A 26059-nucleotide genomic window follows, 5' to 3' on the forward strand; every position below is an offset into this window, starting at 1 on the left:
CAGCAGTGCAAGCTTTCTCGCATCAACAACAGATACCACTTAGGCATCGGTAGTGTAAGAGACGCGTGTGCATCAGCAGTGCAAGCTTTCTCACACGGACAATAGGTGCCTCCTACATAGGCATTGATTGTGTGGAGGGAACAAACACCTACCGGAAGGCAGTCAGTCTGCACTTCCGGCTGACACCAGACTGGGGCAGTCAGCGCTCTAGCTGTCACCATAAAAGAGATGCAGGGCAAGACGCGCAGCGGACGCACGCAGCCGCCGGCGCGCCGAAGGCACACCAAAGGCAAGCCTGTCTGCGCCCGTCCGCGCCTGGTCGTCACCAGTGGCCAGAACCCCTGCTAGTTACACCCCAGATTGGACCAAAAAAAAAACCATTCCTAAAAACTACTCCAGTGCAGAACTTAGATACATTGGAGATAGGTACCATCGTAGCAACTTTTCCATTAGTACATGTTCTCATCCCAGATCCCCAGAAGGACCTTTCTCTTGTAGAAGCTGCAGGTTTCAATGCACAGTACTAACCGGAATCTTAACGAATGCAATTCACACAGTTACGCCCCACCAAGCCACTAAGCTTATACAAGATAACAGGATACAGCATGAGCCCCTGAATTCGGTCCATCAAAACAACAGAGACTGGAACTGTTTCTTGGCTAATGTGCGCTCATTACCTAAACATTTCATGAACATTTGGGATCTGCTATCCTCCACTCTTCCCCACATTGGGTCTCTGACAGAGACATGGACTGAGCCCCACTCTAATCCCGACATTGCCATCGCACTTCCAGAGGGCTACCATACCCAAAGACAAGACAGACCCCTCAAAGCAGGAGGAGGACTAGCAATAATATATAAAGACCCCATAAAGATATCTATTATTGATCAACACTGCAATGACACCATGGAGATATTAATCTTCAGAGCAGATATACATCCACAACTCTGCTGGAAAGGTGCCCTGGTATATCGACCTCCTGGGCCCCTATCCAACTTATTGGAATTAATCTCTCCCCATGTGATTTCCACCAAAAATGTCCTACTTTTAGGAGACTTTAATGTGCATGGGGAAAATCTTGGAAACAAAGAAACTGCCACCTTATTAACTGACCTTACCACACTGAACTTAAGCAAAGTTAATACAGAGCCTACTCATCAAGCTGGACATATGCTAGATCTTATTCTAAATAATTCTCCCAACATAATTTACAAAACCACTAGTCCCCTTGAGTGGTCTGATCACTATATGATTGACTTTTCTATCCAGGACAGACACGGAGGTGATGGCCCCAGAACCAAACCAACCAGGAAATATAGACAGTGGCATAAAATCACACCACAATCCTTCCAGGATTCTTTCACCTCACCCCTTTATGAAGAATCTGATAGTACAGAGGAAAGATTATCGTCCTTAACTACCAACCTCCTCGACACCATAAACCACTTAGCCCCTTTAAAGCCTCAATCGAATCCCCACAAACGCACTCATGCTCCATGGTACTCCCCCACCCTCAGAACAGAAAAATGCCTTTGAAAAAATTAGAACGTACTTGGCGCATCTCACACGACCTATTAGATAAAAATCAATTCAAAAGTACATTAGCGGCCTACCACAAAAATTTGAAACTTGCTCGCAAATCACACATTGCTCAACAGATCAATAAAGCAGAAAATTCCTCCCGTACTTTGTTTCAGATACTAAACTCATTCACTAATCCTAGAGCATGTAATACTGAAGAAGCTCCATCGCAAAGTCTCTGTGACAACATTGAGAATCACCTCTCCCAGAAAATTGAAAATATATACCAAAAAATCACCTGTTTCCGCTCGTCACTCAGACCCCCATATAGATCTACCACTCACTACTGCGGATTTCCACACCCTAGAAGCCTTCCCAGTTCTCACTATCACCGAAGTAGACTCTCTCTTAAAAAGCACCAAATCTGGTTCACCATTAGACCCGCTTCCGGCCAAGATCTCTGCCACTTTGTCCAACACTCTTGCTAAGCCGTTATGTTCAATCCACCCATCGCCTCGACCAATCACAGTCCGGCTTTCGCCCAAAGCATAGTACAAAGTCTACACTGGTGGAGGTTACTGATAACATCCGAATGGCAGCGGACAATGGTCGGGCCAGTGCTTTTGGTGCTGCTCGATCTGTCGGCAGCCTTTGACACCATATCCCACCAGGTCTTGCTAACACTGCTTAAGGATATAGGTATCCGGGGTAAAGCCCTGAGCTGGCTAACTGATTTTCTAACCAACAGGACACAAACAATCAACCTCGGTCCATATCGCTCACAGACCACCACCATCACCAAGGGGGTCCCACAGGGCTCCTGTTTGAGCCCCACATTATTCACTATCTATGTCACCCCCTTGGCAGGACTACTAAGGAAACTAGGCTTCACTCCCATTTCATACGCCAATGACACGCAACTCCTTCTGTCCTTCGACAAATCAAATACACACATTCAAGACATCTTTTCGGAAGGAATGAAAGGCATCGCACAATGGATGAGGGATAATTTCCTACAATTGAACACTGACAAATCAGAAATCATGTTATTCGGAGACGCAAAATTAAGATGGTCTCTTAACTGGTGGCCAGAGGAACTAGGACCGGCCCCGCCCCCAAAGCAGACAGTAAAGAATCTGAGAGTGCGAATTGATCAGGATTTAACATTAGAGGAACACGTAAACATCACAGCCAGGACTTGCTTTCATACTCTTGGCACTCTTCTAAGGGTTTTTCCTTTACTACCATCAGCTACCCGAAAAACACTAACCCAGGCTCTGATTATCAGTCGCCTGGATTACTGTAATGCCCTACTAATCTCTGTGAAAGAAAAATCCATAAATAAACTTGGGATAGTCCACAATACTGCTGCCCGCCTAGTAAGCAACGCACCTCCTAGAACACCCTCTGCTCTTCTTCTCCGCAGACTCCATTGGCTCCCAATAAAAAAAGAGAGTCAAGTTTAAGATCTGCTGCATGGTGTATAAATCATTACACAACATGGGCCCCAGCTATCTATCCCAAAAGTTGGTCAGATATACATCGACCAGGCCCCTTAGATCTAGCCATCAAGCACTTCTCTGTACTCCCCGCATCAAATTGGCGTGTATGGGAGGCAAAGCTTTCTCTCACCTAGCCCCCGGTACTGGAATCAGCTCCCTATACAGATCCGCCAGTGTACAAATTTCCTAGCCTTTAGAAAACTTCTGAAAACGGAACTGCTCTAATCCTCTTTGGAATGACCACAAGCAGTCTCAGCACAGAGATATCCCGCACGGGGTGATTCAGGCGCTATACAAGACACATAAATAAAAATAGTGCAAGCGTCTCTCTCACACGGACAATAGGTGCCTCCTACATAGGCATCGCTAGTGCAAGCGTCTCTCTCACACGGACAATAGGTGCCTCCTACATTGGCATCGCTAGTGCAAGCGTCTCTCTCCTACGGACAATAGGTGCCTCCTACATGGGCATCGGTTGTGCAAGCCTCTCTCTCACATGGACAATAAGTGCCTCCTACATGGGCATCGCTAGTGCAAGCCTCTCTCTCACACAGACAATAGGTGCCTCCTACATGGGCATCGCTAGTGCAAGCCTCTCTCTCACACGGACAATAGGTGCCTCCTACATGGGCATCGCTAGTGCAAGCCTCTCTCTCACACGGACAATAGGTGCCTCCTACATAGGCATCGCTAGTGCAAGCGGCTCTCTCACATGGACAACAGGTGCCTCCTACATGGGCATCGCTAGTGCAAGTGTCTCTCTCACACGGACAATAGGTGCCTCCTACATGGGCATCGCTAGTGCAAGCGTCTCTCTCACACGGACAATAAGTGCCTCCTACATGGGCATCTCTAGTGCAAGCCTCTCTCTCACACGGACAATAGGTGCCTCCTACATGGGCATCGCTCGAGCAAGCCTCTCTCTCAAACTCCCTTCCTTGTCACTTTGACCACACAGGCTTCAGCGGTGCAAGCCTCAAGCACGTAGAGAGAGTACCACTTGTGCATCGGCTATACACTATAAGCAGGCACACAAGCACGCAGAGAGAGAAAAAGAGACCACAGTTGCTACTTGGGCTTCGGCTGTACACCATCTGCAGTGCAAGCTTCCCTTACACGCGTTGTCTTTTCTCTCACACCTCAGTAGCAAATATGGTATTGAGGGGCTAAAGGTGGGCCAGACGTATAATGTCACTAAGGGTCAAAGGGCGCATGCTATCAGTCCTGCTACCCCTGGCATGGCGGTAACAGTGCAAGCATCCCTCTCGCACAGCAGTGCAGTGGTGGGGGGCGCTGCCTGCCACACGTAGAGCTCTCATAGCGCCTACGGACACAGGGCCAGGTGTAGTGGGCAGTAGGGGCAGGAGTGGCCAGCTAAGCAGGAGATTGAGTTGTCGGCCTGGGTGGTGCACATGGAAGCAGGGGGGGACCTCAAGGCACAGGAGCAGCAGAAGAGGGGCGGAGGTTGGCCTGAGGCGCTCCTAATGTAGGCACATGTCGGACTGCGTAACGTCCGATACAAGGTCAGGCTGTAGAAGCGCCTGCAGGCGGACATTAATGACATTACACAAACTAACTTCAAACCACACGACGCCACTGACTGCAGACACACTGCTCTACACACACAGCTTTGTCCTCTTTACACACAGCTGTAGACACACAGCTCTGTTCTCTTTCCTCACAGCTGCAGACAAACAGCTTGTTCCCCTTTACTTACTGCTGCAGACACACAGCTTTGTCTTCTTTCCTCAAAGCTGCAGACACACAGATATACACACAGCTCTTTCCGCGTCCTTACAAATGCCTGGCTCTGCAGACACACAGCTCTGTCCTCTTTGCACACAGCTCTGTCCTCTTAACTCATAACTCCTGACCCTGCAGACGCACAGATCTACACACACAGCTCTGTCCTTTTTCCTAACAGCTGCGAACACACAGCTCGTTCCCCTTTACTAACAGCTGCAGCCACACAGCTCTGTTCTCTTTACACGCAGCTCTGTCCTCTTTCCTTATAGCTGCAGACACACAGCTCTGTCCTCTTTACACACAGCTCTGTCCTCTTTCCTCACAGCTGCAGACACTCAGCTGTGTCCTCCTCCCTCACAGATACCTGAACATGCAGACACACAGACCTACACACACAGCTCTTTCTCCGTCCGTACAGCTCCTGGCTCTGCAGACATACAGCTCTGTCCTCTTTACACACAGCTCTGTCCTCTTTCCTAACAGCTGCAGACACACAGCTCTGTTCTCTTTCCTCACAGCTCTGTCCTCTTTCCTCACAGCTCTGTCCTCTTTCCTCACTATTCCTGACCCTACAGACACACAGATCTACACACACAGCTCTGTCCTCTTTGCACACAGCTCTGTCCTCTTTCCTCACCCCTCCTGAACCAACAGACACACAGCTCGGTTGCACACAGCTCTGTCCTCCTAGCTCTGCAGCTCACTTCTCCTGGGTATAAACAGACACCTTTCCTCCCCCCTGACTTCCTGCCGAGCTCGCTCTGCCCCTTCCGACCCGGAAGTAGTATCGCTCTCACGCTAGTGCCTGCGTCTGAACTCGCGCTGCTCTGATTGGGCGCAGTGTTTTTTTCTTGTGCTGTGATTGGCTGCTGTGAAAAGCGTGGGGGCGTGATGTGGTCCAGACCTCAAGTTGGCTCTCCGCTTGCAGAGCCCGAGGAGCTCCAGGTGAGAGGGGAGCCGAGGAGCTCCAGGTGAGAGGGGCTGAGGGTGAGAGGGGCTGGAGCAGGGGAGGGGCTGAGTGTGAGAGGGGCTCCAGGTTTTTATTTATTTTTATTTTATTTAATGCGTTTTTATATAGCGCGGACTTTACCCGATGGTGTCAGAGCGCTTCACAATAGGAGCAGTAATGATACATAAGGAGAAAAATTACAAGTGAGCATGTTACAAAATCAAATGTTACGTTCCATGAGGCAATAGTGGCATTTGTGCAAGTATCAGGAGCAAACAAAATACAAGAGGGAGCAAACGATACGTTACAAAAGGAAAAAAGTGACGTGTGCAGGTTACAAGAGCATACAAAGTACACAGAGGTCAATAAATGGCACACACTCAAAACACTAAAATAAAAGTTACGTTACATGAGGCAGTGGTGGCCGTAATAAAATACAAGAGGTAGCAAACGATACGTTACAAAGGAAAGGAGACGTCTGCATGTTATACAAGAGTACAAAGTACAAGTAGAGGTATACTACTGCACTAAAGGGCAGACACTCAACACACAAAAACACACTGGGAAGGCACTTCTATAGGCATTGAGAACAGAATTTCCTATAACGGCAGGACTTCCTTCAGAAAATAGAGGGCGTAAATTAAATTTGGAAGTGTCTTTGAAGGAGGAGAGCTTTGAGGTCAGATTTGAAGGCCTGAGAAGAGGTGGTGGTCCGGAGATGAGGCGGAAGTGAGTTCCAGATTCTCACCGCATTGCCTGAAAAGGATTGGGCCATCGATCTTTCCTTCTTGAAAGTGGGAGGTTCAAGCAATAAATTTTCTGCATTACGTGAAGGTCTGGAGCCTCCGGAGAGTTTCAGTTTATTCGCCAGGTAGCGAGGGGAGGAGGGGTGCAAGGCTTTGTAGGTGATACAGGCAGTCTTGTAGATAGATCTTGCCTCTATGGGAAGCCAACGGAGGGTGGATAAAATGGGTGTGATATGGTCGCTTCTTTTGGCCCCATAAATGAAACGAGCTGCTGAATGGAGAACGGACTTTAGGGGGGACAGGTGGGTTTTGGGGAGGCCAGTAAGAAGAGAATTGCAGTAGTCCAATCTGGAGAGAACCAGCGATTGGACCAGGGTTTTAAGGTCGTGCTCCGGGAAGAAGCGACGAATCCCCCTAAGAAGTCGCAGTTGGTATCGAGCAGACTTTGCAATGGAATCGATGTGGGAGTGTAGATTGAGTTTTTTGTCGAGTATGACACCAAGGGATTTTGCGCTCTCGACAATGATGAGTTTATTGTTCAGTAGATTAGTCTGATCCATCCATGATTGCACTGGGGGAGGAGAAAGTCATGAGGAGAGGAGGAGGAATTCAGTTTTGGAGGGATTCAGGATCAGTTGATGAGTTAACATCCAGTTTTGAATGGAGTCGAGAGTAGAGCTTAGGAAGGAGAGATCGTGAGTGGAGGCCACCTTAAGATAGATTTGAGTGTTGTCCGCATATAGATGATAATGGATCCCGGATTTACTCAGGAGATTTCCCAAAGGTTCTAAATAGAGATTGAATAGTGTGGGTGCAAGTATAGAGCCTTGAGGGACACCTTGGCTGACCGCTAAAGGAGATGAAAGGCTGTTCGCTATTTTGATCATTTGGGATCTATCAGAGAGGAAGGAGGCAAACCATTTGAGCACAGTGCCCTCTATGCCCATTCTCTGTTGAAGAGTGTTAAGGAGAGTGTTGTGATTGACTGTGTCAAAGGCTGCAGAAAGGTCAAGAAGAATTAGAAGACAAGACTCCCCTGAATCGAGTATCCGCAGCGTGTCATCAATCACTAGCAGCAGGGTTGTTTCAGTGCTGCAGTTTTGAATGAAGCCGGACTGGAAAGTGTCAAGAAGATCATTGTCCTTGATATGGCGAGAGAGTTGTTTCGCTACACATTTTTCTGTGATTTTCGCAAGAAAGGGTAGGTTAGTGATGGGACGGTAGGTGTTGAGGTCGTTCGCATCAGCGGTGGGTTTTTTAGGCAGAGGGGTGACCTGTCCATTTTTGAAGGAAACAGGAAGGGAGCCTTGACTGAGGGAGAGGTTGACCAGAGTGGTCCAATAGGAAAGAGAATGGGTATAGAAGTCCATGGCAATGGCACTAGGGATGGGGTCAAGAGAGTGGTTAGAGGGCTTTGTATCGAGGATGCATTTAAGGAGGGCGTCATCAGAGATGGGGGTCAAAGTTTTGCCAAATGGTTAAGGATTTGCGCTCCTCTGTAGGGGTAGGATGAATGACCTGATCTACAAGTGATTTCACCTTTTTGTCAAAGAATATAGCGAAATCCGCAGCTTTCTTTGTGGAGTCCTCCAATTTGGAGGTTGGGGGAGAGCTGTTAGGGTTCTTGAGGAGGTCGAATAGTTTTTTGGGTCTATTTTTGGCTGAGTCAAGGAGGGATTTGAAGTGTGACGCTTTTCCAAGGGTGAAAGGGGCTGAGGGTGAAAGGAGCTGGAGCGAGGGAGGGGCTCCAGGTGAGAGGCGCTGAGGGTGAGAGGGGCTGGAGCGGGGGAGGGGCTGCAAGTGAGAGGGGCTGAGGGTGAGAGGGGCTCCAGGTGAGAGGGGCTCCAGGTGAGAGGGGCTGAGGGTGAGAGGGGCTGAGGGTGAGAGGGGCTGGAGCAGGAGAGGGGCTGAGGGTGAGAGGGGCTCCAGGTGAGAGGGGCTGAGGGTGAGAGGGGCTGAGGATGAGGGGCTGAGGGTGAGAGGGGCTGGAGCAGGGGAGAGGGTGAGGGGGGCTCCAGGTGAGAGGGGGTGAGAGGGGCTCCAGGTGAGAGGGGCTGAGGGTGAGAGGGGCTCCAGGTGAGAGGGGCTGAGGGTGAGAGGGGCTGGAGCGGGGGAGAGGGGCTGAGGGTGAGAGGGGCTGGAGCGTAGGAGGGGTGAGAGGGGCTGGAGCGGGGGAGGGGCTGGAGCGGGGGTGGGGCTGGAGCGGGGAGGGGCTGAGGGTGAGAGGGGCTGAGGGTGAGAGGGGCTCCAGGTGAGAGGGGCTGAGGGTGAGAGGGGCTCCAGGTGAGAGGGTTTGAGGGTGAGAGGGGCTGAGGGGCTCCAGGTGAGAGGGGCTGAGGGTGAGGGGGGCTCCAGGTGAGAGGGGCTGGAGCGGGGGAGGGGCTCCGGGTGAGAGGGGCTCCGGGTGAGAGGGGCTCCAGGTGAGAGGGGCTCCAGGTGAGAGGGGCTGGAGCGGGGGAGGGGCTGAGGGTGAGGGGGGCTGGAGCGGGGGAGAGGGTCTCCAGGTGAGAGGGGCTGGAGCGGGGGAGGGGCTGAGGGTGAGAGGGGCTGGAGCGGGGGGCTGAGGGTGAGAGGGGCTCCAGGTGAGAGGGGCTCCAGGTGAGAGGGGCTGAGGGTGAGAGGGGCTGAGGGTGAGAGGGGCTGTGTTAGACGGACCGGGAGGGTCGGCCGAGGTCAGGGGGAGAGGTCTCCGGGGAGAGCCGTCTCCAGCGATCGTACAGACAAGTAACTTCCCCCCCACAGACAGACACCACACAAGGATAAGATTTAGCGTTCTTTATATGCACTTCTTAAGGTACGATGAAATAGTACAAGGAGGTCTGGACTCAGGGGTCCCCTCGATTTAGGTCTCTTAGGATAGGGAAGGGGTAGCGGGACAGTCTGTTTACCAGTCAGGTAGTTCGGATGAGATGATGGTTAGCTCACAATCCTCGAGCTTGGTGGTGTAGCTGGTACGGGCCGCGGCAGCGCCAGCAGGTCCCGGTAGAGATGGTCGATACACGGTCCGCGGCAGCGCCAGCAGGTCCCAGTGAAGATGGTCGATGTACGGTCCGCGGCAGCACCAGCAGGTCCCGGTGAGGATGGTCGTTACAACGGGCCGCGGCAGCGCCAGCAGGTCCCGACGAGGATGGATGTTGCAGAAGGCCGCGGCAGCGCCAGCAGGCAGGACGATAGTTCGCAAGATAGGGCTACGGCAGCGCCAGTAGTCCGTCAAGGCTGAGTTCTCTCGGTGTCTCTCGACTCCAGGATACAACTGCCATCCTGCTCCGGAGCTGCTCCAGTTATAGGGCAGGCGCCCTTTGATGTCCGGGCCCTCGCACTTGGAGGTCGGAGGGTCCGGGATGAAGGTGTCCAGACACCCAGCAGGGGGTGGAGCCAGCGCCTGGGGGAGCTGGAGGCGATCGGCACCTGGCGGGGGAAGAGCTCTTGACGCTTCGTTCTCCCATCGACCTGCCAAGTGGTCCGCTCACCTCCTGGGTGGATGGTGGTGCCGGGATGTCGGGGCCGGCCAGGCCCAGGGTTAGGGTCGGGGGGAGGCCACGCGGCCTCGTGGTGCAGGGCCCAAGATGGCGGCTTGACCCGGCCGGGGAAGCCGGTGGGGCTGGGGCCCGTGATGCATGGAGGTCCGAGGGCAGAAGTTCTTCCCCCAGGGCGGCGGCAGCTACCTGGCGGGGCTTGGGTGTTTGGTTCTGCGGGCAGCTTGGGTCATTGGCGTAGTGGCCGACTCGCTGGCATCGGTGGCACGTGACGTTGGCTCGGAACCCAGGACGCATCGGGGGGTTGCCCCGGCCGGCCGGAGGCGGGGTGCTGGCCACGGGTGTTGCCGGCAAGGCGTCTCTCCCTCGCCCCTGGCCTCCTCCTCCTCGAGGACGGTGCTGGCCTTGGTTGCTTCGGTTCTGCTCGTGTGGCCCTCTCCGGCCCACTCGGGTGCTTTCCCATCGGTCAGCTTCGGCGGCGAGCTGCCGGGGGTCAGTCAGCTTGCTGTCGAGGAGGTGCTGCCTGAGCTCGACGAAACAGTTGTTCGACAGGTGCTCCCATACCATAAGGTTAAAGAGTTGCTCGTAGGTCGTGACATGGCTCCCCTTGATCCAACCCTCGAAGGCACGGCTGAAATAGTTAACGTACTCCACCCAAGTTGTGCCCGGGATCCGGGTGCAATCTCTGAACCTCTGGCGGTACATCTCGGGTGTGAGGCCGTAGCGGGTGAGGAGGGCAGCCTTCATGTGGTCGTAGGACGACATTTGGTGATCTGGGAGCTGTAGCAGGGCATCGCGACCTTCGTTAACGAACCTCCCCCATAGTCCGGCTCCCCAATCACTCCGGTCGATCCGGTGGGAGGTCATGGCGATCTCGTAGGCTTTGAACCACTGTTGTATGTCGTCTTCTCGGACATACTCGCGGACAACATCCTTGGGGATGTGTACTTTTTTCTCGGTTGGCCCCGGGGTGTGCGGTCGCTCAGGCACCCCCGGTTCTTTATTCTGTTTCCGAAGTTCTATTTCCGCCAGTTTGCGCTCGTGTTCGAGTGTTATTCTTTTTTCCTCAAGCTCTCTCTGTCTCTGCTTTTCTTCTCGTTCTTCTCGGAGCCGCATATGCTCTAGATTTAGTTTCTGCTCGGCTAACTTGAGTTCACCGTCCATCTTGAGCCGTGCCATTTCCAACTCGTGTAATCTGGTTCTTTCTCTTTCCTGGATCTCCTCCTGCGAGAGGCCCGTTCCCCGCTCCTCGGGAGCCGTGGCGTTCCCCTCTGGTGCGACACTGTTTCGGTCGGAGGGCCCGGCGATCCCAGTTTCCGTCCACGACTCAAGGGCGTGCTTCAAATCATCTTTGGTACTCAGGCCGGTGGTAGCAATGCCTAGTTCCATGCAGAATTGTTTCAGTTCGCGGTGGCTGTATTCTTCTAACTTATCCATTTGGAATTTTTCAGTGGAACCGCTATCTTTGGCTGACATCGTGGTTTTGTCGTGGGGTGAGCTACTCTCTGTACGATTACGCGTTGATTCGGATCGCGCCGCTGGCCACCAATGTTAGACGGACCGGGAGGGTCGGCCGAGGTCAGGGGGAGAGGTCTCCGGGGAGAGCCGTCTCCAGCGATCGTACAGACAAGTAACTTCCCCCCCACAGACAGACACCACACAAGGATAAGATTTAGCGTTCTTTATATGCACTTCTTAAGGTACGATGAAATAGTACAAGGAGGTCTGGACTCAGGGGTCCCCTCGATTTAGGTCTCTTAGGATAGGGAAGGGGTAGCGGGACAGTCTGTTTACCAGTCAGGTAGTTCGGATGAGATGATGGTTAGCTCACAATCCTCGAGCTTGGTGGTGTAGCTGGTACGGGCCGCGGCAGCGCCAGCAGGTCCCGGTAGAGATGGTCGATACACGGTCCGCGGCAGCGCCAGCAGGTCCCAGTGAAGATGGTCGATGTACGGTCCGCGGCAGCGCCAGCAGGTCCCGGTGAGGATGGTCGTTACAACGGGCCGCGGCAGCGCCAGCAGGTCCCGACGAGGATGGATGTTGCAGAAGGCCGCGGCAGCGCCAGCAGGCAGGACGATAGTTCGCAAGATAGGGCTACGGCAGCGCCAGTAGTCCATCAAGGCTGAGTTCTCTCGGTGTCTCTCGACTCCAGGATACAACTGCCATCCTGCTCCGGAGCTGCTCCAGTTATAGGGCAGGCGCCCTTTGATGTCCGGGCCCTCGCACTTGGAGGTCGGAGGGTCCGGGATGAAGGTGTCCAGACACCCAGCAGGGGGTGGAGCCAGCGCCTGGGGGAGCTGGAGGCGATCGGCACCTGGCGGGGGAAGAGCTCTTGACGCTTCGTTCTCCCATCGACCTGCCAAGTGGTCCGCTCACCTCCTGGGTGGATGGTGGTGCCGGGATGTCGGGGCCGGCCAGGCCCAGGGTTAGGGTCGGGGGGAGGCCACGCGGCCTCGTGGTGCAGGGCCCAAGATGGCGGCTTGACCCGGCCGGGGAAGCCGGTGGGGCCCGTGATGCATGGAGGTCCGAGGGCAGAAGTTCCGTCGGGAGACGGGGTGCAGGTGCTTTTCGTGGGTCACGCCTGGCGGGCCGGAGCTTGGGCCCTGTCGTGCGGGGAGGGAGCAAGCCCTTCGTGTGGCCTGTCCAACATGCGTCCCCCCCAGCTGAAGGCGGGGAGAGTCACCCATCTTCTTGGGGACTCTCCTCGTCGAGGCGGAAAAATCGTGACATGCCATCCGCGTTGGCGTGGTCTAGGCCCGGTCGGTGCTCCACGGTGAAGTCCATTCCCTGCAGGGAAATGGACCAGCGCAATAGTTTTGGGTTCTCCCCCCGCATCTGCATCAGCCACTGCAGGGGTCGATGGTCGGTTTGTACCCGGAAGTGGGTACCGAAGAGATAGGGCCGGAGCTTTTTGAGGGCCCACACCACTGCGAAGGCCTCCCTCTCGATGGTGCTCCAGCGCTGTTCTCGGGCCAGGAGACGTCGACTGATGAAGGCCACCGGCTGGTCATGACCCTCGGGGTTTAATTGAGAAAGAACGGCCCCGATGCCGTGGTCGGAGGCGTCTGTCTGTACCACGAATTCCCGACTGTAATCGGGGGCCTGGAGCACAGGGGCGGTGCACAGGGCGGCCTTCAGCTTCTCGAAGGCCGCTTGACAATCGGGGGTCCAGTTAATCCGCTTTGGTTGGTTCTTGGACGTGAGACCCGTGAGGGGCCCCACGATGCTGCCGTAGTCCTTCACGAACCGCCGGTAGTAGCCGGTGAGCCCCAAGAAGGCTCGGACCTCGGTCTGGGTGACGGGGGGCTGCCAGGACTGGATGGCAGCAATCTTAAGTTGCAGCGGGGCCACCAGCCCGCTTCCCACTTGGTGCCCAAGGTAGGTCACGGACCCTTGGCCAATTTGGCATTTGCCGGCCTTAATTGTGAGGCCGGCCCGCTGGAGGGCCTGTAGGACCTCTTGGAGGTGGAGGAGGTGGTCGGACCAGTGGCGGCTGTATACAGCGATATCGTCCAGGTAGGCAGCGCTGAACTCTTCGAGCCCCGCCAAGACCTGGTTCACAAGGCGTTGAAACGTGGCGGGGGCATTCTTCATGCCGAAGGGCATGACCTTGAATTGGTAGTGGCCATCGGGGGTAGAGAAGGCTGACCGTTCCTGAGCCCGGGGTGTGAGACCGATCTGCCAGTAGCCCGCTGTTAGGTCGAAGATACTGAGGTAGCGGGCGGCCCCCAGCCGGTCGATCAGTTCGTCCGCTCGGGGGATCGGATGAGCGTCGGTCCGGGTGACAGCGTTCAAGCCCCGGTAGTCGACGCAGAATCTCAGTTCAGGTGTGGTGCCGGGGGCAGCGGCTTTGGGAACCAATACAACCGGGCTGGCCCAGGGACTGTCCGAGGGCTCGATGACCCCGATCGTGAGCATTTTGGCCACTTCCTCCTGTATGCAGGCCCGTACCCGATCTGGTACGCGGTAGGCCCGGTGTCGAATAGGGGGACTGTCCCCGGTGTCCACGTCGTGCAAACACCAAGGGGTGACCCCGGGGGTGAGGGAGAACAGTGTAGCGAACCGCAGCAGGAGGTTTCGGCAGCCCTGGCGTTGCTCCGAGGTGAGGGCGTCGGAGAGCCGGACCCCGTCCACGGAGCCGTCATTCTCCTGAGTCTTCAGGAGATCCGGGAGGGGTTCGGAGTCTTCCTCTGCCCCACTGTCCGTAGCCATCAGGAGGCTGAGTTCTGAGCGCACAAAGTGTGGTTTGAGTCGGTTGGTGTGGAGGACCCGAAGGGGGTTTCGGGGGGTCCCCATGTCGATGAGGTAAGTGACGGGGCTTTTGCGCTCGACCACTTTGAAGGGCCCCGTCCACTTATCTTGCAAGGCACATGGTTCGGTGGGGGACATCACCCACACTTGTTGACCAGGCTCGAACTCAACGGAGGAGGCATTGTGATCATACCATCTCTTCATGTCCTCCTGGCTGGCCTCGAGGTTCGCCTTGGCCATCTCTCTGAAGCGCCGGGTCTGATTGCGTAGGGCCAGGAGGTATTTGAAGACGTCTGGAGGGGTCTTTAGGGGGGCCATCTCCCAACCTTCCTTGACTAGGCTGAGGGGCCCTCGCACAGGGTGCCCGTACAGGAGTTCGAAAGGGCTAAAGCCGAGGGACTTCTGGGGGGACTTCTCGGTAGGCGAAGAGGAGGCACGGGAGTAGTACATCCCACTGGCGACGGAGGGGCTCTTCCAATCCCCCAATCATCCCCTTGAGAGTGCGGTTAAAACGCTCCACTAGTCCGTTCCCTTGGGGGTGATAGGGGGTCGTGAATCTGTAGGTGACCCCGCATTGTTGCCAGAGGGACTTCATGTATTTGGAGATAAAGTTCGTGCCTCGGTCGCTGACGACTTCTCGGGGGAAGCCCACCCGGGAGAAGATCCCCATTAGGGCCCGGCCAACCACCGGAGCTGTCACGGTCCGTAGGGGCACCGCCTCGGGGTAGCGGGTGGCATGGTCCACCAGTACCAGGATGAACCTGTGTCCTTGTGCCGTGCGGGGGTCCAGAGGCCCCACAATGTCTATTCCTACCCTTTCGAACGGGGTGGTGACCACAGGGAAGGGTTGCAGAGGGGCTTTCAGCTTCCGACCACTCTTCCCGCTGGCTTGGCATGTGGGGCAGGACCGGCAGTGGTTCAGGACGTCGTTCCTCATTTTCGGCCAGAAAAAGTGGGTCACTAGGCGACTGTAAGTTTTGTCCTGGCCCAGGTGTCCAGCCAGGGGGACATCGTGGGCCAGGTTGAGTAGGAAGTCTCTGAAGCGGAGAGGTACCACCAGCACTCGACCGGCCCCTAGCTCTGCGATTCTTTGTTCGCTGTATAGCAGGTCGTTATCCCAGTAGACCCAGTGAGATCCGGTGGAGTCCCCTGCGTTCTGGGCGCTGGCTTGTTGGCGGAGTCCCTCGAGGGAGGGGCAGGTCTTTTGTTCCTGGCGGAACTGTTCTTGGGTGGGCCCCCCTTCTTGACGCCACTGAGCCAGGCCTGGAAAGTCCTGGGGTTGCGCGTCCCCTTCGGTCGTTGGTTCTGGGGGGCTGGCCTCGTCGTTGTCTTCTACTGGGGCGACCGGGGGCGGAGGTGCTGGCCATTCCGGTTCTTCTGATCGGGGGACGGCATGGGCGGCCATGGACCGGGTGGTTATGCAGGCCCAGCCCGGGAGGCCCAGCATCCCCAGGTGCTCTCTTCTCTCGACGGTGGCCCACGGGGAACTTTCGAGGTCATTCCCCAGGAGGCAGTCCACGGGGGCATCGTCCCGGACCGTCACCTTCAACAGGCCGGAGACCCCTCCCCATTCGAATGGGACGCAGGCCATTTGACACATACTTTCAGAATTGTCGGCTGAGCGGACGGGGCAGAGAATGTTCGGCAGGATCTGCTCGGGCTTCACCAGGTGACAGCGGACGGCCGTCACACTGGCGCCTGTGTCCCGCAAGGCCTCGGCCCGATGTCCGTTAATGGTCACCCACTGACCGTATTTCCTGGTGTTAGCGGGTAGGGGAGCCCGCGGGACCATGTCTCTTCCCCCTAGGCACGCCAGGACCATGGCGGCCGGTTCCCACTCGTGCTGGGCCGGCTCATACTCTTCCTGTTCCTCCGATAATCGCTCTTCCCCCAGGGCGGCGGCAGCTACCTGGCGGGGCTTGGGTGTTTGGTTCTGCGGGCAGCTTGGGTCATTGGCGTAGTGGCCGACTCGCTGGCATCGGTGGCACGTGACGTTGGCTCGGAACCCAGGACGCATCGGGGGGTTGCCCCGGCCGGCCGGAGGCGGGGTGCTGGCCACGGGTGTTGCCGGCAAGGCGTCTCTCCCTCGCCCCTGGCCTCCTCCTCCTCGAGGACGGTGCTGGCCTTGGTTGCTTCGGTTCTGCTCGTGTGGCCCTCTCCGGCCCACTCGGGTGCTTTCCCATCGGTCAGCTTCGGCGGCGAGCTGCCGGGGGTCAGTCAGCTTGCTGTCGAGGAGGTGCTGCCTGAGCTCGACGAAACAGTTGTTCGACAGGTGCTCCCATACCATAAGGTTAAAGAGTTGCTCGTAGGTCGTGACATGGCTCCCCTTGATCCAACCCTCGAAGGCACGGCTGAAATAGTTAACGTACTCCACCCAAGTTGTGCCCGGGATCCGGGTGCAATCTCTGAACCTCTGGCGGTACATCTCGGGTGTGAGGCCGTAGCGGGTGAGGAGGGCAGCCTTCATGTGGTCGTAGGACGACATTTGGTGATCTGGGAGCTGTAGCAGGGCATCGCGACCTTCGTTAACGAACCTCCCCCATAGTCCGGCTCCCCAATCACTCCGGTCGATCCGGTGGGAGGTCATGGCGATCTCGTAGGCTTTGAACCACTGTTGTATGTCGTCTTCTCGGACATACTCGCGGACAACATCCTTGGGGATGTGTACTTTTTTCTCGGTTGGCCCCGGGGTGTGCGGTCGCTCAGGCACCCCCGGTTCTTTATTCTGTTTCCGAAGTTCTATTTCCGCCAGTTTGCGCTCGTGTTCGAGTGTTATTCTTTTTTCCTCAAGCTCTCTCTGTCTCTGCTTTTCTTCTCCTTCTTCTCGGAGCCGCATATGCTCTAGATTTAGTTTCTGCTCGGCTAACTTGAGTTCACCGTCCATCTTGAGCCGTGCCATTTCCAACTCGTGTAATCTGGTTCTTTCTCTTTCCTGGATCTCCTCCTGCGAGAGGCCCGTTCCCCGCTCCTCGGGAGCCGTGGCGTTCCCCTCTGGTGCGACACTGTTTCGGTCGGAGGGCCCGGCGATCCCAGTTTCCGTCCACGACTCAAGGGCGTGCTTCAAATCATCTTTGGTACTCAGGCCGGTGGTAGCAATGCCTAGTTCCATGCAGAATTGTTTCAGTTCGCGGTGGCTGTATTCTTCTAACTTATCCATTTGGAATTTTTCAGTGGAACCGCTATCTTTGGCTGACATCGTGGTTTTGTCGTGGGGTGAGCTACTCTCTGTACGATTACGCGTTGATTCGGATCGCGCCGCTGGCCACCAATGTTAGACGGACCGGGAGGGTCGGCCGAGGTCAGGGGGAGAGGTCTCCGGGGAGAGCCGTCTCCAGCGATCGTACAGACAAGTAACTTCCCCCCCACAGACAGACACCACACAAGGATAAGATTTAGCGTTCTTTATATGCACTTCTTAAGGTACGATGAAATAGTACAAGGAGGTCTGGACTCAGGGGTCCCCTCGATTTAGGTCTCTTAGGATAGGGAAGGGGTAGTGGGACAGTCTGTTTACCAGTCAGGTAGTTCGGATGAGATGATGGTTAGCTCACAATCCTCGAGCTTGGTGGTGTAGCTGGTACGGGCCGCGGCAGCGCCAGCAGGTCCCGGTAGAGATGGTCGATACACGGTCCGCGGCAGCGCCAGCAGGTCCCAGTGAAGATGGTCGATGTACGGTCCGCGGCAGCGCTAGCAGGTCCCGGTGAGGATGGTCGTTACAACGGGCCGCGGCAGCGCCAGCAGGTCCCGACGAGGATGGATGTTGCAGAAGGCCGCGGCAGCGCCAGCAGGCAGGACGATAGTTCGCAAGATAGGGCTACGGCAGCGCCAGTAGTCCGTCAAGGCTGAGTTCTCTCGGTGTCTCTCGACTCCAGGATACAACTGCCATCCTGCTCCGGAGCTGCTCCAGTTATAGGGCAGGCGCCCTTTGATGTCCGGGCCCTCGCACTTGGAGGTCGGAGGGTCCGGGATGAAGGTGTCCAGACACCCAGCAGGGGGTGGAGCCAGCGCCTGGGGGAGCTGGAGGCGATCGGCACCTGGCGGGGGAAGAGCTCTTGACCCTTCGTTCTCCCATCGACCTGCCAAGTGGTCCGCTCACCTCCTGGGTGGATGGTGGTGCCGGGATGTCGGGGCCGGCCAGGCCCAGGGTTAGGGTCGGGGGGAGTGTAGGAGAGTAGGGTCTGCAATCCTATGATCACCCAGATTTTTTTGCTTTTGCTTCATTGGTTTACGACTTTCTCCGGCTGTGGGCCTGCCAATCAGACCCACAGCCTAGCTGTTCTCTCTCGAAATTAACACACATGTACGTTAGGTGCATCCACTAATTGGAACTGGGCCACCTTGTCAGTCCCTGTCTCAGCATACCACAGGTATCCAGGGCATCGGTGTACCCAGGGCCTACCAGGGGCTGAAGCATGTATTATGCCCCCCCTGGAATGGCCGCCCAAATCTGACACAACTGGCTGCACGACAGCTGGGGCCACGTGGTGTAATCACCCGTTGCTGTAGGTGTAGTATTCCTACACCTAAACCCTAAAAATGGACACATGGATTCCTATCAGTCACTCCTATAGCAGGCCTTATCAATCCTGAAGGCAGAGTGCAGGGAATCATGTGGGACGGTGCTCTGGCGCGAGCTGAGCCCGTCGACGGCTTGCGGAACCAAGCCCTAATAGCCGTTCCATGGTGACGCGGGCCAACTACTTTTAAGGCATTATAATCCTTGCGGTTATCTGCTAACTTTGGCATCGCATCACCTATACATGTCGAGTAAGGTGTCATACGAATGGGAATACGAACCCCTCGCCAGTCCTGGTGACGGGGTTAGCATTCCCCCCTTTTAGAGGGACACGACATGGAAGTAACCTTGAACCCCGGTTAAAGTTGACTCAAGCCTCAGCATCACAAAATGGATGCTGCCACCAGACACAAGTCTGACCTCCTGCTGCTGGGGGACCTTCCAGCAAGGGGAGCTTGGACAAAGGGTTTCCTGTCGAGGGCGGTGTTAGCACCGTCCCAGACAGGGTTTGTGTATCCCAGGTAGGCAGGGCTGAAAGGAAGGTGACTGCAAGTGGCACCCCGGTGCTCACTGTGCATAGCCCGGCTCAAACCAGTTTCGGGGGCACACCAGCCCCTGAGCTGGCGCGAAGCCGGACAAAGGATAGGGGTGTAACCCCCCCCTCCTGGCTCCACCCATAGGTAGAACCTAGTCACGGGCCAGCCCCTTTCTCTTAGAATAAAGGTAGGAGCGAGTCCCCTTCCCAAATTGGATAATCAGATAATCGGATAACTCCGAATCACAAACCACTTTCCACGAAAGGAACTCTTGACTATTTCTGAAGACTCTCCCTTGTGGCTAAGGAGTAGCCACCCTGCACCAGCAGGCACCATCTAAGCGCTTGCGGTTTGTTGTAAGTCTCTCCTACGGATCAAGACTGCCCAGCTCGACGAGACCCGAGTCCCTGCCATCTCTGACCTTTTACCTCCCTCATCAGCTCAGCTGAGAGTCGTAGGTGTGACGAGACCTGCGGGACCGGATATCTTCAGAACCTGCACGACGCTTATCTAGCACGCCCACCGAGGGACCCTCGAGTGAGTGCACCTAGGGTTTGAGAAGCCCTAACCCTGAGCAGCTCCAGCATCGAAGTCTGCCTCCCCAGCATCCCCGAGATCTGCGTGGGGGCCCTTCCGCTCCTTGTTGTTCACCGCGTTGTTCGACCACTTGCCGACCGGCTTGTGGCCCTCTTCACGACGCACCACGATTGTTTCATCACTAGTCTGGTTGCTCCAGACTGGCTCTTGCTCCCCTTCAACGGAGGAGTACCACGGACCCTCCTGGTCCACTCCCGACGCCATCTTGACTCCCCCGCTTGGGTGGCCACTGCCAAGATCCGCTGCCCCTTCCTGGGCCCAGCATCATCGACAGCAGACACCTTCGTGGGACAGCTCGCCCTCCATCCTGGTCGCCGCCGCGCCTCCTGGTCCGAGGAACAGCCGAGTCCGACGTCACCCACTCACCTGGTCGAGGTGACTTCAGCCGGTACCCTCCAGGTACCCACACGATCGCTGGCTAGCGGTTGAGAACTGAGTCCCCTCTGCTTTCAGGTTTTCCTTCACCACCGATCCAGGCTTGGATCGCTCTGAACATCGTCACTGGTCGCCTGCCAGCAACTTCTTCTTTCAGGCTCCTGAGACTACACGAGGACTCCCGACATCTTGACGAACTTCACGCAGCCGCAGCCTCCGGGCTAGGTAACTCGAGCATCTCGGTGCTCCATCGCCGGTTCGCTCTACAAGTGTCCAGCTCCTTTTTCGTTTAGTCCCACTGATCGGATCACTCCGGAATCAGTATCTCCAGACTCTAACCATTCGCATTTCACTGTTAGTGTAGATGGTTTCTCGTGCCCCTCGGGCATTTGTGTAAATTGTGCAACTGAAGTATTTTCCTAAGAGTTTTGTAGTGTGCTTAGCTCCCTGACTCATAAAGAGCCAGGGTAGTCTTGTCATAAATAAATATCCTTTTATTTTCATAACAACTTGTGTGGTGTCCTTTCACTTGGTGTTCAAGGGGTATATGTGATGGTAAACAGCTGGCTTAACACGCCCTCTAGAGTTTAGCCTAAGACTGCTCGTATCCACGCTACTAGGATAGCTGGTCTAAAAGGTTGACTTACAACCAATCATCAATAAGGGTCGTCTGGAATGATACACAGTGATCACTAGAATAGTGAGCACTACATATCAGGCCAACTTCTCACATTGGTGGCAGCGGTGGGATTTGAGCTTGCTGTTGTTTTACCACACACGTATCCTAAGAATATCGCAGTGAAAGATCACATAAGTACCCAGGTACATATAACTTAACTTAGAATACTCCGAGTTCTACTGAACCGGCTGTTGTAGTGTAACAGGGCTTAGCACACCCTGACTACAACTCTTAGCAAGGGATCAGTAGGTAAACCCATAGTGTAGGTAGGTGCAACACTTACACCTCACTAGAAAAGCATGTCGGTCCACGGAGAGTCTGCAGGGACTCCCCTGGTGGTCAGTGACCCTCCACAGGTCGCGTCACGGTATGCAACTCTTAGCTTCAAGGAGATGAGACAACTGTAGGCCACGCGGCCTCGTGGTGCAGGGCCCAAGATGGCGGCTTGACCCGGCCGGGGAAGCCGGTGGGGCTGGGGCCCGTGATGCATGGAGGTCCGAGGGCAGAAGTTCCGTCGGGAGACTGGGTGCAGGTGCTTTTCGTGGGTCACGCCTGGCGGGCCGGAGCTTGGGCCCTGTCGTGCGGGGAGGGAGCAAGCCCTTCGTGTGGCCTGTCCAACAGGCTGGAGCAGGGAAGGGGCTGAGGGTGAGAGGGGCTCTAGGTGAGAGGGGCTGAGGGTGAGAGGGGCTGAGGATGAGGGGCTGAGGGTGAGAGGGGCTGAGGGTGAGAGGGGCTGGAGCAGGGGAGGGGCTGAGGGTGAGAGGGGCTCCAGGTGAGAGGGGCTCCGGGTGAGAGGGGCTCCGGGTGAGAGGGGCTCCAGGTGAGAGGGGCTGAGGGTGAGAGGGGCTCCAGGTGAGAGGGGCTGAGGGTGAGAGGGGCTGGAGCGGGGGATAGGGGCTGAGGGTGAGAGGGGCTGGAGCGTAGGAGGGGTGAGAGGGGCTGAAGCGGGGGAGGGGCTGGAGCGGGGAGGGGCTGGAGCGGGGGAGGGGCTGGAGCGGGGGAGGGGCTGAGGGTGAGAGGGGCTCCAGGTGAGAGGGGCTGAGGGTGAGAGGGGCTGAGGGGCTCCAGGTGAGAGGGGCTGAGGGTGAGGGGGGCTCCAGGTGAGAGGGGCTGGAGCAGGGGAGGGGCTCCGGGTGAGAGGGGCTCCGGGTGAGAGGGGCTCCAGGTGAGAGGGGCTCCAGGTGAGAGGGGCTGGAGCGGGGGAAGGGCTGAGGGTGAGAGGGGCTGGAGCGGGGGAGAGGGTGAGAGGGGCTGAGGGTGAGAGGGGCTGGAGAGGGGCTGGAGCGGGGGAGGGGTGAGAGGGGCTCCAGGTGAGAGGGACTGGGCTAGTAGTAAGGGGTTGGGGCAGAAGGGTTTGGGCTGAAAGCGGCTGCGGTTGTGAAGGCCTGGCAGTGAGAGGGGCTGGGAGAGAGGGGGGCTCCAGGTGAGATTGGCTGAGGGTGAGAGGAGCTGAGGGTGAGAGGTGGTGAGAGGAGCTGCGGGTGATAGGAGGTGGGAGTGAGAGGACGTGACGGGCTGCGGGTGAGAGGGGCTATGGGTGAGAGGAACTGAGGGGGGAGAGGGGCTGGGAGTGAGAGGAGTGACAGGAGTTGAGGGTGAGAGGGGCTGGAGCGGGGGAGAGGGTGAGAGGGGCTGGAGAGGGGGAGGGGTGAGAGGGGCTCCAGGTGAGAGAGACTGGGTTAGTAGTCTGGGATTGGGGCAGAAGGGTTGGGGCTGAAAGCGGCTGCGGTTGAGAAGGCCTGGCAGTGAGAGGGGCTCGGAGAGAGGGGGGCTCCAGGTGAGAGGAGCTGAGGGTGAGAGGTGGTGAGGGTGAGAGGAGCTGCGGGTGATAGGAGGTGGGAGTGAGAGGGGTGAGAGGGACTGGGGGAGAGGAGCCATGGGTGAGAGGGGCTGGGAGGAAGGGCTGTGGGTAAGAGGGGCTGTGGGTGAGAGGGGCTGGGAGAGAGGGGCTGGGCGTGATGGGCTGGGGGCAGAGGGTTTGGGGTGATAGGAGCTGAGGGTCAGAGGGGATGCGGGTGAGAGGCGAGATGGGCTGGGGGTGAGAGGGGCTGCAGGTGAGAGAGGCGGGTGAGGGGCTGCGAATGAAAGGACGTGAGGGGCCGTGGGAGAGGGGTGAGAGGAGCCATGGGGGAAGAGGGGCTGCGGGTGAGAGGGGCTGCGGATGAGAGTGGCTGATAGAGAGTGGCTGGGTGTGAGCGGCTAGGGCAGAGGGGTTGGGGTGATAGGAGCTGCAGTGATAGGAGCTGAGGGTGAGAGGGGCTGTGGGAGATAGGGCCTGGAAGGGAGAGGAGCTGGTAGTGAGAGGGGTTGCAGGTGAGAGGAGCTAGAGGGCTGGGGGGGCTCTGAGGGTGAGAGTAGTGGTAGGAGGAGAGGGTGAGAGGGGCTGAGGAGGAGATTAGCTGGGAGAGAGAGGGTCTGCGGGTGATAGGGTCTGCGGGTGATAGGGTCTGCGGGTGATAGGGTCTGCGGGTGATAGGGTCTGCGGGTGATAGGGGTTGGGGGTGAGAGGGGCTGAGGGTGAGAGGAGCTGGGAGTGAGAGAACATGATGGGCTGGGGGTGAGGGTGAGAGGGGCTGGGGTTCAGAGGAGCTGAGGGGGAGGGGGAAGGGAGTGAGAGGAATGACAGGAGGTGAGGGTGGGAGGGGCTGCGGGTGAGAGGGATGAGAGGGGCTCCATGTGAGAGGGGCTGTGGGTAAAAGGGGCTGGGAGTGAGAAAACGTGAGGGGCTGCGGGTGTGAGGGGCTGCGGGTGAGAGGGGCTGCAGGTGAGAGGGGCTGCGGGTGTGAGGGGCTGCAGGTGTGAGGGGCTGCGGTGCGGGTGGCTGGGGTGCGGGGGGCTGGGATGGGCTGAGGGTGAGAGGAGCTGAAGGCTGGGGGAGGGGCTGGGAATGAGTGGCTGCAGTTGAGAGGGGCAGAGGACGTGAGGGGCTGGGGAGTGAGAGGGCATGAGGGGATGGGAGAGGGGTGAGAGGGACTTGGGGGAGAGGAGCCATGGGTGAGAGGGGCTGGGAGGCAGGACTGTGGGTGAGAGGGGCTCTGGGTGAGAGGGGCTGGAGTGAAGGGCTTGGGGTGATGGGAGCTGAGGGTGAGAGGGGCTGGGGGTGAGGGGCTGCAGGTGATAGGCGGGTGAGGGGCTGCAAGTGAGTGGGGCTGAGGGTGTTAGGAGCTGAGGGTGAGAGGGGGTGAAGTGAAAGGGGCTGGGAGTGAAAGGACGTGAAAGGCCGGGGAGAGGGGTGAGAGGGGCTGCGGGTGAGAGGGGCTGCAGATGAGAGTGGCTGATAGAGAGTCGCTGGGAGTGAGGGGCGGGGCTGATAGGAGCTGCAGTGATAGGAGCTGAGGGTGAGAGGGCCGGAGAGGGGCTGGTAGTGAGAGGAGCTAGGGGGTGAGAGGAGCTAGGGGGTGAGAGGAGCTAGGGGGTGAGAGGAGCTAGGGAGTGAGAGGAGCTAGGGGGTGAGAGTGGCTGGGGGTGAGAGGGGCTGGGGGTGAGAGGGGCTGAGGACGTGAGGGGCTGGGGAGTGAGAGGGCATGAGGGGATGGGAGAGGGGTGAGAGGGACTTGGGGGAGAGGAGCCATGGGTGAGAGGGGCTGGGAGGCAGGACTGTGGGTGAGAGGGGCTCTGGGTGTGAGGGGCTTGAGTGAAGGGCTTGGGGTGATGGGAGCTGAGGGTGAGAGGGGCTGGGGGTGAGGGGCTGCAGGTGAGAGGCGGGTGAGGGGCTGCAAGTGAGTGGGGCTGAGGGTGTTAGGAGCTGAGGGTGAGAGGGGCTGAAGTGAAAGGGGCTGGGAGTGAAAGGACGTGAAAGGCCGGGGAGAGGGGTTGCGGGTGAGAGGGGCTGCAGATGAGAGTGGCTGATAGAGAGTCGCTGGGAGTGAGGGGCGGGGCTGATAGGAGCTGCAGTGATAGGAGCTGAGGGTGAGAGGGCCGGAGAGGGGCTGGTAGTGAGAGGGGCTGCAGGTGAGAGGAGCTAGGGGGCTGGCGGAAGGGGTGAGAGGGGCTGGGGGTGAGAGGGGCTGGGGGTGAGAGGGGCTGAGGGTGAGAGGAGCTGGGAGGGAGAGGATGTGTTGGGCTGGGGGTGAGAATGGCCGCAGGAGATGAGTGACAGGGGCTGCGGGTGAGAGGGGCAGGGAGTGAGAGGAGTGACAGGAGGTGAGGGTGGGAGGGGCTGGGGGTAGGGGCTGCAGGTGAGAGGGGCTGAGGGTGAGAGGGGCTCCATGTGAGAGGGGCTGAGGATGAGAGGAGCTGCAGGTGAGAGGGGCTGGGGTGCAGGGGTTGAGATGGGCTGAGGGTGAGAGGGGCTGCAGGTGAGAGCGGCTGGGGCAGAGGGGCTGAGGGGCTGGGAGTATGTGAGTTTGCCGCCCTCCCAGGGCCTACAACTGACCCTCTTCGCTAGTAGGTAACGATGTACTTTAGGAGGCAGACGGAGGATGTTAGGGTTTTTAATTTTATTAATGGTTTAAACAAGGTCCGAATAGGGGTAACTGAGACACCCAGTCATAAGGGCAAAGAAAATGAGACGAAATCCCAGGTCCGGTGGACGCTCCCTTGGCCCCCTCCGCTTTACGTCAGCCTCTTGGGGTTCTTTGGGTAACGTCGTGGCTCATGGAAACAAAGGAAACACAAAACAACCTCCGGTCAGACACAGGACTTTCATTTGGGTGTGATTGACCCTCCACCTGCTTGTACTGTCACCACGGTCTGTGAGGGTGGGGTCGTGAGGGATAGGACGGTCCTGACTAGTGCCCTGCTTCGTGTGTCCTCCCTGCTCTCCCCCTCCCAGTTAAGCGCTTTAAATAGGTCAGAAAAGGCATTGACCTGAAGCTACAGTCCTCCGGGACTGTAGCATGGGGTGTCTCGGCGTCCTGGTTCTCCGATGGACGACTGGACACGAGAGCGGTATTGGCTGGGTCCTCACGGTCCTTCTGCTCTCCCTCTTCGGTACTCCCTCGACTCTGTCCGCTGTACAGGTCTCTCCTCGGCGCTACTCCGTGTTCTTCTCCTCCTCTCCTGTCCGACGCGATTCTGCACTCTCTTGGCTCGGCGTGTGATGTCAGGTCTGCGCCAGCCGGGAGATCTAGAGCGCTGCCTTCATCCTGGTGGGATGGAGCCGCCGCCATCTTGAAGTTCACGGAAGAAGAGTCTTCCGTATCGCCCGCATCACAGAGTAAAA

The 26059-nt window shown here is 57.2% G+C and overlaps 1 protein-coding gene across 2 annotated transcripts in view; it reads left to right on the plus strand.

Annotated features, from left to right (window-relative positions):
* Positions 1–5650: 5650 nt before the first annotated feature.
* The window catches only part of LOC146839252 (uncharacterized), a 212419-nt gene continuing 192010 nt past the window's right edge, over positions 5651–26059 (plus strand). Inside the window, exon 1 of one of the 2 annotated variants that reach the window (XM_085651297.1) lies at positions 5651–5715. The gene's annotated coding sequence lies outside the window, so the exon portion shown is untranslated. Of the gene's footprint in view, positions 5742–26059 lie in introns of both variants that reach the window. The other variant, XM_085651296.1, reaches the window with a different exon arrangement.

The sequence above is a fragment of the Triturus cristatus genome, chromosome 4_1 (genome assembly GCF_964204655.1).
Source record: "Triturus cristatus chromosome 4_1, aTriCri1.1, whole genome shotgun sequence".
Lineage (NCBI taxonomy): Eukaryota > Metazoa > Chordata > Amphibia > Caudata > Salamandridae > Triturus > Triturus cristatus.